An 11,458-nucleotide genomic window follows, 5' to 3' on the forward strand; every position below is an offset into this window, starting at 1 on the left:
ACTTATTTTCTATTCCAAAGTTTTTGGAAAGTAAAAGTGTAAGAAGTGTATTAAGGAGAAGGATTGTTGATAGAAAACAATAAATAATTACATAAAAGCAGTAAGAAAAGAGAAACAGAGAAGATGATGTCAATGAAGATAAGAGTGAAAAATGTAGAGGGAAACACGGAGAAAAATGAGGGGGAGGCAAAGGGAAATGAGAAAAACAAAAAAGAGAAAGTTCAGGAAAAACATAACGTAGAAACTAGCAGTGAATTTTATACTATTCTAGGGAGTATAGTAAGGAGAGAATGTCTTCCAGCAGAATGGCTTGTGGCTTGACTACAGGACACTCCTTATTTCAAGGGTGGAATACTGTGATGCAGTGGCTACTATCAGGAGTGAAGTCTCCAAAACTGGTTAACCCCACTAGAACATAATGCTGACCTCTCAGCCAGAGCCTGCTTAGCCAATGCAAAGACTGAGAGAGTGGAACACATTTGACCACAGCTGGCTGTGGTCAGTCATATGAGACTGCCTCTATAAGGCGTAGAGAGAAATGGGTCCTGCCTATTGGAGCGATGCATCTTGTACTAGAGCATGTGGGGCCAGGAAAACTCACAGCAAAGCAGGGTGCAGAGCAGATGAGAGTTAGCCCTGTGCTATGCTGAAGTTATCAAACCCTTGTTCTCATCCACATGCCAGTTAATCATCTGTCCCATGTGAGCTAAGTCAGGGTTTTAGTAACCCAGACTTCCCCATAATACCAGCTTCATAGTTAGCACAGACCAACTGGAGGAGTCTGCTTGTAACCTGTGCTGTGCTGACATTCTTTGGAGTGTTCCTACACCACTGAGCATCTCTGGCCCTGAAATCACAAAGCTGAGGGAGGTCCAATGCAGAAAAGAAAAATGTGCTTGCAATCCCATTTGCATCCTGAATATTAGGCAACTATCAACCTTTTAATTATGCATAATATACCATTTCCTTCCTTTCAGGAAGATGAGAGCAGAATTTGCACTACCAACTTTTTATGTGATATTTCAGTGAGTAAAACACATAACCAGACATGAGGGATTTTTACTTAATAACACCCGGTCCTAGCAAACCCCTATTTTTCTAATGAATAAACTGTTATCTGGATGGAGGAAGAAGGAAAAAGAAAAAGAAATTATAATCACATTGGCTTAGCTCTAGTATTTGAACCAAATTACTTTTTTTTTTTCTTAATTAGTCTGCCCAATTTCCTCATTAGAGTTTCACAGATTTTCAGACAGCATTAGTTTTGTCCCAGAACTTATCTCACATTTATTTGCAAGTATCACACTAATGCATTAAGGGAATTGTTTCGTTTTGTACTTGCATGGTGAAAAAAAATTAACAGCTTTGTATTTCCCTCTGCAGTCCTTTATAATGAGAAATACTTCAGGAATAGGCAATTTTAAAGAACATAAATTGCTTCTCCCTCTAGCAAAAGTCTGCAATCACTGATGAAAGGGTCCTTCTCTTCTGTGCTGTTAATGAACAGTCAGCAGTACAGGCTTCTCTAGCCATCCAGTGTAGAGGCCATTGACTCATGCCAAATATTCTGGTACTCTAATCTACCTGTTGGGAGAGGAACAGCCTTCAGAAACAACTACTGTCTCCATTCCAGAAGCTTTGAATTATTCCAATGTGCTTTCCACATTAGGTTAAGTCCCCTTGGATTGGGTTTACATGGTAAGGTTTTGGTAGCAGGGGTGGCTTCTGGCTTCTGTGATAAGCTGGTAGAAGCTTCCCCCAATGCCAGCCAGCTCCAAGACAGACCCACTGTGGGCCAAGGCTGAGCCCACCAGCAATGGTGGTAGTGCCTCTGGGATAATGTATTTAAGAAGGAGGGGGGGGAAATTGTGCAGAAGTAATTGTGGTCAGGTAGTGGGTTGGTTTCTTGGATTTTTTAGGCCTTCCTTAGCAACGGGGTCAGAAATCTAAGGAAGTGTTCCATATCATTCCTTTCCGTAACACAACATATAAAAAGGCGCAGATAAGAGAGTTCACTCTCTTCGCTCTTCCAGTGGCTGAAGGCGACAGGTCCCTCTCGGTTTTGCTTGTATAGGCCAGGGCCTGCTGCTCAGACCTGCCGTTATCTCCGTTCCATTCTGGAGGTGTGGGGAGTTGGTTCTGCTGTCCCGTTCAGGGAAGTATTTAATTCGTTTTTGTATTTATTTGCTAACTCTCTATTGAAGGGGTATATTTAGAAGATATTTTAGTTCTTTTATCCTTGTTTCCCCCTCCCTTTTACTATTGTGTATAATATATTCAAATTGTATATATAATTGCAAATATATGTAATATATATATATTTGATAGAATCCCGTTTCATTTGAACTTCTTTCAGTTTTTTTTTCCCTGTGTTTCCCAGTGTTTTTCCCTCGCCTGGGGAGAGCAGGAGGGGGGAGAAGACAGCTTGGACTTGGCAGGAGAGCCAGGCCAAACTGATACAGGTCAGAGAGTGGAGAAGTGAGAATATGTGAGAAAAACAGTCCTGCAGACACCCAGGTCAGCGCAGAAGGAAGGGGAGGAGGTGCTCCAGGCACTGAAGCAGAGATTCCCCTGCAGCCCATGGTGCAGACCTTGGTGGGGCAGGATGTGTCTCTGCAGTCCATGGAGGTCTACAGTGGAGCAGAGATCCACCTGCAGCCCGTACCAGAGCAGGTGGATGCCCAAAGGAGGCTATGACCTTGTGGAAAACCTGCACTGGAGCAGACTTCTGCCCAGAATTGTGACCCCGTAGAGAGAGGAGCCCATGCTGGAGCAGGATTGCTGGCAGGACTTGTGACCCCACAGGGGACCCACACTGGAATAGTCTGTGCCTGAAGGACTGCTCCATGCTGGAACAATTCATGAAGAACTGAAGCCCACGGAGAGGACTCACATTTGAGAAGTTCATGGAGGACTCTCCTGTGGGAGGGACCCAAACTGGAGCAGGGGAAGAGTGTGAGGAGTCCTCTCCCTGAGGAGGAAGCAGTGGCAGAAATGACATATGTTGAACTGACTGCAGCCCCCATTCCCCATCCCTCTGTGCTGCTCTCAGGGAGGAGGTAGAGAATAGGGAATAGAGTTAAGCCTGGGAAGGAGGGAGGAGTGGGGAAAAGGTGTTTTTAAGATTTGGTTTTATCTGTCCTTATCTTGACCCATGAGCCTTTCATTATATTTTCTCTCCCCTGTCCAGCTGAGGAGGGGACTGACAGAGTGGTTTTGGTGGGCCCCTGGTGTCCAGCCAGGGTCAACCCTCCACAGCCATCTTCACCAGGAGAAACTCCTTCTTCCAGAGGAGTTGACATTGCAGTCAGCCAGATGCTGGGGCTAGTTCCAAACTTTGTACATGGGAATGGGAAACAGGAGAGATCCTCCTGTTGGAGCAGAACAAGAATGATCAGCCCATATACACCCAGGGATGCAATAGGGAGGTGGTACCTTTGTTTTGTTATTAGATTGGGTTACTTTATGCTGCTTCTTAACAGAATAAGGGAAGGAAAAACTTAAAACTATCACAAGATGTTTTTTGCTCATTTCAGCTGGAGCAGAGTCATACTGGGTATGACACCAGATATGAATCAATAATCTCCTGAAAAGAGATGTGAAAAAAGGCTTCCAAAATCCTTCTCAATTTTCCACATATAGCTGCGACTTAGACCCATCATGGAAATATTCGTAAATAAACATTTTAGTAGTGTGAAGTTTACAAGAATCTGTGTATTTTCTTTACTAAAAACAGGTTCTGGATCCTTTATTTTATTATCGGTCTTTCTGAACCACCAAGAATTCACTGCATTAAGTTTTCAGACCCTTCTTCAGCTCTTTCACTGCAGCCCAGTGAAATAGGGTGCCTTGCTGCTCTAAATTATCTTGGACCGTACTCCAACCTTTTTGTGAAGTTTGCATCCCTCTGAGCACAGTTCAGTTGTGAGCCTGTTAACTCCTTTCTCTGGCCCAATTAATTTTGAGGTGGATCAATTTAATCCTTGAATAGTTTGAACAGGTTCTTGCCTCCTTCCAGCTTGTGTCCATCTTTCTCTGAAAGCCTCTCGGTGATACAGACTCTGTGTCAGCCCACGTTGCACATTCAGGGGTACCATTCTGGAAGAATGAAAGTTCATGGAATGGAAGAAGAGTTCATGACAGCATCTCAGACATCAAATAAGGGTTTTCTTAATTCATGCAAACTTAAGCCAGGGTTAAATTGAACCTGTCCCTTAGGATTGACAGAGGACTTGTACAAAACCAAAGCAACAGGATTCATTTGGCTTTAATATTTTGTTTACAGAATGGCTTTTCACTCATCTTGTTACATATTCATGTGGCTGGGGAACCACTGGGGAGAGAGGAGAGGAGCCAAGACAGTTTTTTTCCTTGAGTCACTAAAAAAAATAAGAGGCATTTCATCAAGGAAAGTTGGTGAGTTTCTGTGCTCTGCAGCCGTGATTTTGTAAGTATGAACCTACTGTCAGTACTTAAATGAATAGTGTTCTCAAGCTGAACCTTTCAAAAGTACTTTTAAAGAAGGAATTGCTCCAGAGATAGCGGCAGAGCAGAAAAAAGGAAAAGAGCCACAGATTAAAAAAGCATCATGAGGCTCAGCAGTAGGTAAGTTTTGTAGATGGAATTGAAACTAGTGACATTTATACTGCAATAGCATTGAAAGGCTGTAGTCAAAGGAAAGGACACTTTAGAAAGGCTTTGTGAATATGTGAATGGCTGAGTGGCTGACAAGGCCTGATAGAAGAAAGCAGAATCATACACATGGACTACGAAGGAAGATAACAATTCGCTGAACTATCTGGTCATAGTCCACCAAACCTTTACCCTCCCACCATCAGTACATAGGTGTAAACTGTTGAACAAAACAACAGCAATCCCAAAGCAATACTCGTGTTTTAGTAGCTGGTTGGGTACGTGATGCGTTACTGCAGCCCCTGTCCTATGCTTGGATCCCATCCTCTGAAATCCTATTCAGTTAGTGCTGAGACAAAGTGAGGTCAAGCTAATGTTCTGGGTCTCCTTGCAGCTGACCTCCAAGCTGGATTTGTAGAACAAAGCAGTAAAGCTTCTTGCTGCTTGCAGTCCTCTGAAATCCTACAAGACTGGCATTGTGAGGATTGCTGTTTTCCACCTCATAGCCTTCTCCCCTGGATCCATTAATGTCAAATGGTTCCCTTATGACCTACAGTCTGGAGATGTATTTCTTCTGCCTCGGTTCTCTCTGGATTGAGCAGGGGTACTTCATCTCCTTTTGAAAGCCCTACCCATGAGAGATGCCGAATGTGCTGGCTGTGTTTGCCCGTTTCGTTCCTTCCATCACTCAATCCCGCTCGTTAGGCCTGTTGGCTGAAGCAGAAGTGTTGTGTGTGGAAGTGGGTTGAGAAGGAGCCAGTGCCAGTTCTCAGATGCATCTTTTAAATTACACAGACTGATTCCAAAGGTCAAGGGAAAGTGTTGGTCCGACTTGATGCTTCCTGCTGCAGTGGGCAAGAGTTTGGATGCGCGCTCTGTTGCAGTGGAGCACGGCAAAGGTAATTTCAGAGGGACTAAATGGTTACCTTATTGAATTTCTCTGGGGTGACATGGCTGGGGAGAAGCAGAGTGAAATAAGGACTCAGAGTAACAACACACTGTTTCCCTTTTTTTCCAGATATCCTGCCAGCAGCAGGAGCAGAGCAGAAGGAATATTTTGACCCTTCTTCTAAGAATAAGGTACTTAGCTCTGTTCCAGATGAATTGCATTGCCTTTGGCTGAAGTCAGATGTAGTGTGATGCTGCAGTCTTGATGAGCATTCGTTTCTCCACTGTGTCTGTGTTTTCTTGCTCATTTAGGTTCCTACACTGGAGGCAGAAGATCTTCAGCTAAGGTCTGATTCTTCAAGTCAAACAGATTCTCAGCTGGACAGACAGGTGACTCTAATAGAGGCAGAAGCAGATATCCCTAAATAGAGCCTGTCAGTGTAAGCAGAGGTGTTCTGACTGTGGAATTCATTTTGAAAAACTGCTGAGAGGAGGTGATTGAGTCTGGACCTGTGCTATACTTCAGACCTCATTTTGTTTGCATTCTGAAGCAGAAGGGCTGGAATAAGCCTTGCTCCAAGTCCCATCCAGCTTCACTTTGAACACTTCCACAACCGGGTCCAGTGTCCCACCACAGTCCTTGCAAACAATTTACCCCTTATGTCCCATCTAAATCTACCCTCTTTTCATTTTAAATGATTGCCTCTTCTTCTGTCGCTACAGGCCTTGGTAAAAATATCTCTCCCTCTATTTACACTGAAAGACAGCAGTAAGTTCTGCCCACGCTGAGAAACCCCATGTCTCTCAGCCTTTTTCATGGGAGGAGTATTCTAACCCTCTGAACATCTTTATGCTTTGTGAAATCCTGTCCACTCATAGTGTCACTGTTCAAGATATGGACAGAGAGATCACATCAGTTAACTTCACATCCAAAATGGACTGGACTTGGGGAAATTAATTTAATGTACTGCTAGTTCGTAGAGAGAAGGATAATGAGGAATAAGACCTTTAAACACCTTCCTGCTATCTCTTCCCTCTTCCCAGGCTCAACTTCAGTCCTGATTTCTCTTCCTCCTCCCCCACAGCAGCACAGGAGGATGGGGAATAAGGGCTGTGACCAGTTCATCACACTGTTCTTCATTATCATGCCTCCGCTTCTTCCTCCTCAGGCAGGATTCCTCACACTCCTCCCTGCTCCTGCATCAGATCCCTCCCATGGGAGACAGTCCTCCATGAACTTCTCCAACTTGAGTCCTTCCCATGGGTTGCAGGTCTTCATGAACTGCTCCAGCACGGATCCCTTCCACTCAGTGCTGTCCTTCAGGAACAGATGTCTCCAGAGTGGGTCCCCCCATGGGGTCATAAGTCCTGCCAGCAATCTGCTCCAGTGTGGGCTTCCTCTTTTCATGGAGTCACAAGTCCTCCCAGAAACCTGCTCCAGTGTAGGCTTCCCACAGGGTCACAGCCTCCTTCGGGCATCCCCCTGCTCCGGTGTGGGGTCCTCCAGGGCCTGCAGGTGGATCTCTGCTCCACAGTGGACTTCATGGGCTGTAGGGGGGGCACCATGGGCTGCAGGAGAACCTCTGTTCTGGTGCCTGGATCGCCTCCTCCCTCTCCTTCTTCACCGATCTGCAGGGCTGTTCCTCTCATATGTTCTTACTCCTCTCTTCTCTCTGCTGTTCAGCATTTATTAACTTTTCTTCAGTACATTATCACCACCATTTCTCAGCTTGCCCAGTGCCGGGTCTATCTTGAAGCCAGCTGGCATCAGCTCTGTCAGATGTGGGGGAAGTTTCTGGCAGATTCTCACAGAAACCACCTCTGTACATCCCCTGCTACCAAAACCTTGCCACGTAAACCCAGTATACTTACACAGATATTTCCTGGGGATTAGTTCCTGGGGAAGTTCCTTGTACTATATCTTTGTTCTCACATCTGATTTAGTTGTAGGACTCTATTTTTGGTTTGCATCTTCATTTTCAGTCATTGCACTCACTCACTCACTTCTACACTTACTCTGAGTAAATGAAAACTGCTGCATGCACTGGCCTAAGTAAAATTCAGTGCAACTTATGTAATTTCTTAGGTCTGATAATAAAAAGCTTATGCCTGATACAGTGAGGCACTCGAAAAATGTTTAATACTCTTCTTTTATCCTAATAGGGACTAGGAACAAAAAAGTGCTCTAATCTAAAGAGATGAGCCACTTAACATATGTGAATCAGAAGAGCTGAGAAAGATATAGCACTAGGGGGCAGAGACTAATGGCTGAATTTTCAGAAGATTATAAATTCTCTCTTTGGGACCTGAAGGAAGTGGCAGAGCTATTTCAAACTATTGAGAACTAACTGCCTTAAAAATTAAGCTTTAAGTGACATACTAACATCTATCCAGAAATCAATAGTTAACTAAAAAGCTGAATTCAGATTTTCTGACTCCTAGATAAATACCACCTATAAATCCGCTGGGCAGAATCTCAGTCTCTGGCAAAACTCCTATTATCTTCAGTGGGAAAGTGTTCATTCTCAGCTTTTCCACATCTCTCATACAATAAGCCAAATCACAAATATCCCAGGTATAGTGGGATACAAGATAGGAAAAAGGTATACAAGGTAGGAAAAAGAATCATTCTTGGAAGTCATCCTGTGCCTTACAGTGCAAAATCCCTCATACTGAGAGGACTGTTGTGAACAACTCACATTCATATTAATGGAATATTAACTTTAAAGTTTCTTTCTGCCCCCTTGCCTGTGTTTCTCCTTCCTGTGCATCGATCAGGAAGTCAAAGTAAGCACACAGGTGGCATTCTCAACAAAAGCAATGTACCAAGTGGTATTTAAAATTATAACTTTTACTTATCTCTATTGTGGAATATGGTTTGTTCTGGGTAGTGCACAATAGCTTTGCTGTCTGTCAGAAAGCTGAGAAATTTCTTTTGATAAAAAAATAAAATTGATTCACTGGCAAAATGCAGTTTTACTTCTCCAGCCCATAAAACTTCAAAATGTCATATTTTGCTGAGAGAAGAAGAGCACGAGAAAGGAGAAAACTGAATAAAAAACAAATATAGGACATCTTTGTCATGAAGATTAGAAAGAAAAAGAAGGAAAAGAGGAGGAAAAGAACCTTCCACTTCTTTCCCAAAAGCATCTAACATTTGGAAAAAAAATGAAAGCAGCAGTCCAGGAACCCTGAGCCCTTGTTGCTGTCAGGTGAAGTCAACTTGAGACAGATAGAAAAGAGCTGCAGCCTGTGCTGAGGGTTTGATGGGGATTTGCTCTGGTTCAGCCTCTGTCATCACTTTCACAGCAGTTACAGATGATGTGGGCAATGACAAAAATGCCTCTGAGTGCTTCAGAGAGGGTTTATGCATTTATGAGTAATTCAGGACATGTGTCTTGGGGCCAAGTCACTGGTTATCTCTAGCTCCTTGAGTGAGTGTAGGCAGAAGGGGGTGGGGGAGTTAAAATCCCTCTGGTTCTAACTGTGATTAAATCCATGCTGTTGGGATATTTTGGTGATTCAAATGCCATTAAAATATCTCAGAGCATCTATAAACTAAACCAATCCCCATATTTGTTGTCTTCTCCAAGGTCAGACTGACAGCGTCTGTGGAGTTTTTTGCCTTTACTCATAGTCTAGGATGTGCTGCCCTTTCCCACCAGCATCCATTAACATCACCTAATTATTCCCTGATGCTGGACAGATGGTGTTTTCAATCTTGCCTGCTCTTTCTGTCGGACATCATAGTTGGTGGCTTTTGGGATTAGGTGGTGGGTTCACTGGAGGTGCTGGGGAGTGCTTCTCAAGCAGCCGTACTCAGGGACACAGAAGGTGCTATGTGGATCACCTCTGCTTAGACATCCCTATCAAGGCTGTCAGTGATGGTAAGGTGGGTAGCTTTGGTGATCCTGTCCTCCACATCCCTCACTGCTGTAGGGAAGAGCAAGGTAACAATTGCCCATGACTGAAAAAGGCTTATAGGTAACATAGCAAGTGAAGCATGGCTGCAACCTGGAGATGAGAAGGATAACACCATCTGTGTAGCCAATGTGCTGAGCACAGGCTGAACAAAACAGTTTCTTGATAGTTTGTAATAATCTTTTAAAATACCTTTTTCTGGTAGGGGGAATATTCTTATCAACCAATTCTTTCAGCGAAGACTTTGCTAGTCTTGCCCAGCCTACCATTACCTTGAAACAAAGTGTTGCACACCCTTCCACACTAGGTTAAGCATTGTACATGCTTCAAAACAACCTCTCTGCATCTCTGGACTTCAGCCCTTTTTTATTCTTCCTCAAATTACCATTGCTGTCAAAATTTGTTATGATTTCATCAAAAGATGTCAGATAAACCTCAAGTGGGATTCTTCAATGAGGTGGATTGGTGGGATTTAGCGAACCGAGTGTAATAATTTAAACTCATGGTCTCTAAAATTTTAGCTCTCATTGTGCACAGTTTTCTTCCTGGTATTCTGCAATGGCCAGCACAGCCTTCACCATCATTCCAGTCAGCAGTAAGAAAAATTTGAACATCATTATTTCATGGGCCTCTGGTATCTTATGTTTTATTTCTGAGGGTTTATTGATGTCTTCAGGTTGTAGTCATGTCTCCTAGACAATCCACACTTCCAAATCAAATGACACTATACTCATGGCAAAGTGATAATCACAATATTTTTACTGGTCTTTGGATTCAAAATCTTATGCTGCTATTATAATGTTATGTTAAAGTCTATTATATGTTCCTCTGATAAATTATTCTTAAATTTCAAATAAATTAATCTGCAAGTAAAATTAATTTAGCTGTGCCTAAAATTGAAAGGAAACATTAAAAGAGAATTTAAAAACCCCCAACAATTATCCATTTAACTGTCTTTGTTTTATAGTTCATCAGTCATGACATGATCTTTGCTCTCTCTTGAAACATCTCAGATCTGACTAGTGCATTCTGAGAGATTTTTCTGTTTTAAGATAAATATCTGGAGCAAACAGGAGAGACAACTGCCAGAGGAAAGCTTCTACTACTTTCCTCATGGAAGTTCGTAAAAATAAGCTCCACCTTTGTCCTTCCACTGTGATTAGCTGAAGTGGTACCCCAGAGAATTTGCACTATCCTGGGCATCCTCAGGCTGTCTTTGGGGCAGGGATCAAGCTCACTTGTAGAGGACAAACACAAGTGGACAAGTTTGTGAACTAGGACTTGCAAGAAGTGGTTGGGTGAATTTCTACTCACTCTTTGAGCGTCAAAGTCCTCCTTTTTGTAGGACATCTGACATAGTAGGTTTTGTCCATGGAAGAACCAGGGCTGCAACTGCCAATCCAGCTTGCACTGGCATTCCCAGGTGCTGAAAAACACTGGTTTCAGCGAGGTGGGACACGTTGGTGTACTGTTTGGTGCCAGTGCACATAATGCTGACTACTGTGTTCTTCCACAAACAGCTTTTGCTGTGCGTTCTCCATGCTGCTGCTTCCTTTTTTCTCTGCCCCCTTTTTTTGCAGCAGGGCTTGTGTTCAGCTGCCACTGGAGAAGTTACCACAGACACTCAAGTTCTCGAAACCTCAAGAGTCTCTAGTAAATTTTTATTGTCTTACATGTTATATACTTAATTATACATGATGATACAGATGTTCTGTATAGATATAGAACAATTTAATTACACCTTACTACATTGATTTGCCATGTAAACCTGAACTATAGTATAAAGCAAATTAAATAGGAAAAAATATTTGCTTTCCAATATTTTAAAGGGGATTTCAAGGCAAACAAACAAAAAAACACCCAAGCACACAGAAGGGTGCAATGCATCTCACTTATTTTCCCTTATTGGCAGTGCAGATATCTACACTTCAGTTGTCCCCTTAGGCCCTCTTTTTAACTGTGATGAGTACAAGATATTTTTTTAATCAGGATTCCTTTACTGTTTTAAAGGTCTCTT

At 42.9% G+C, this 11,458-nt stretch overlaps 1 long non-coding RNA gene across 1 annotated transcript; it reads left to right on the forward strand.

Annotated features, from left to right (window-relative positions):
• Nucleotides 1-5,467: 5,467 nt before the first annotated feature.
• Nucleotides 5,468-6,022, forward strand: LOC113995478. Its single transcript, XR_003543405.2, has 3 exons — nucleotides 5,468-5,531; nucleotides 5,651-5,712; nucleotides 5,833-6,022. It is a non-coding gene; the product is annotated as an uncharacterized LOC113995478 (long non-coding RNA).
• Nucleotides 6,023-11,458: the final 5,436 nt, after the last annotated feature.

Source organism: Pipra filicauda, unplaced genomic scaffold, assembly GCF_003945595.2.
Source record: "Pipra filicauda isolate LSUMZ 115617 unplaced genomic scaffold, ASM394559v2 scaffold184_size3518187_pilon, whole genome shotgun sequence".
NCBI classification, from domain to species: Eukaryota; Metazoa; Chordata; class Aves; order Passeriformes; family Pipridae; genus Pipra; species Pipra filicauda.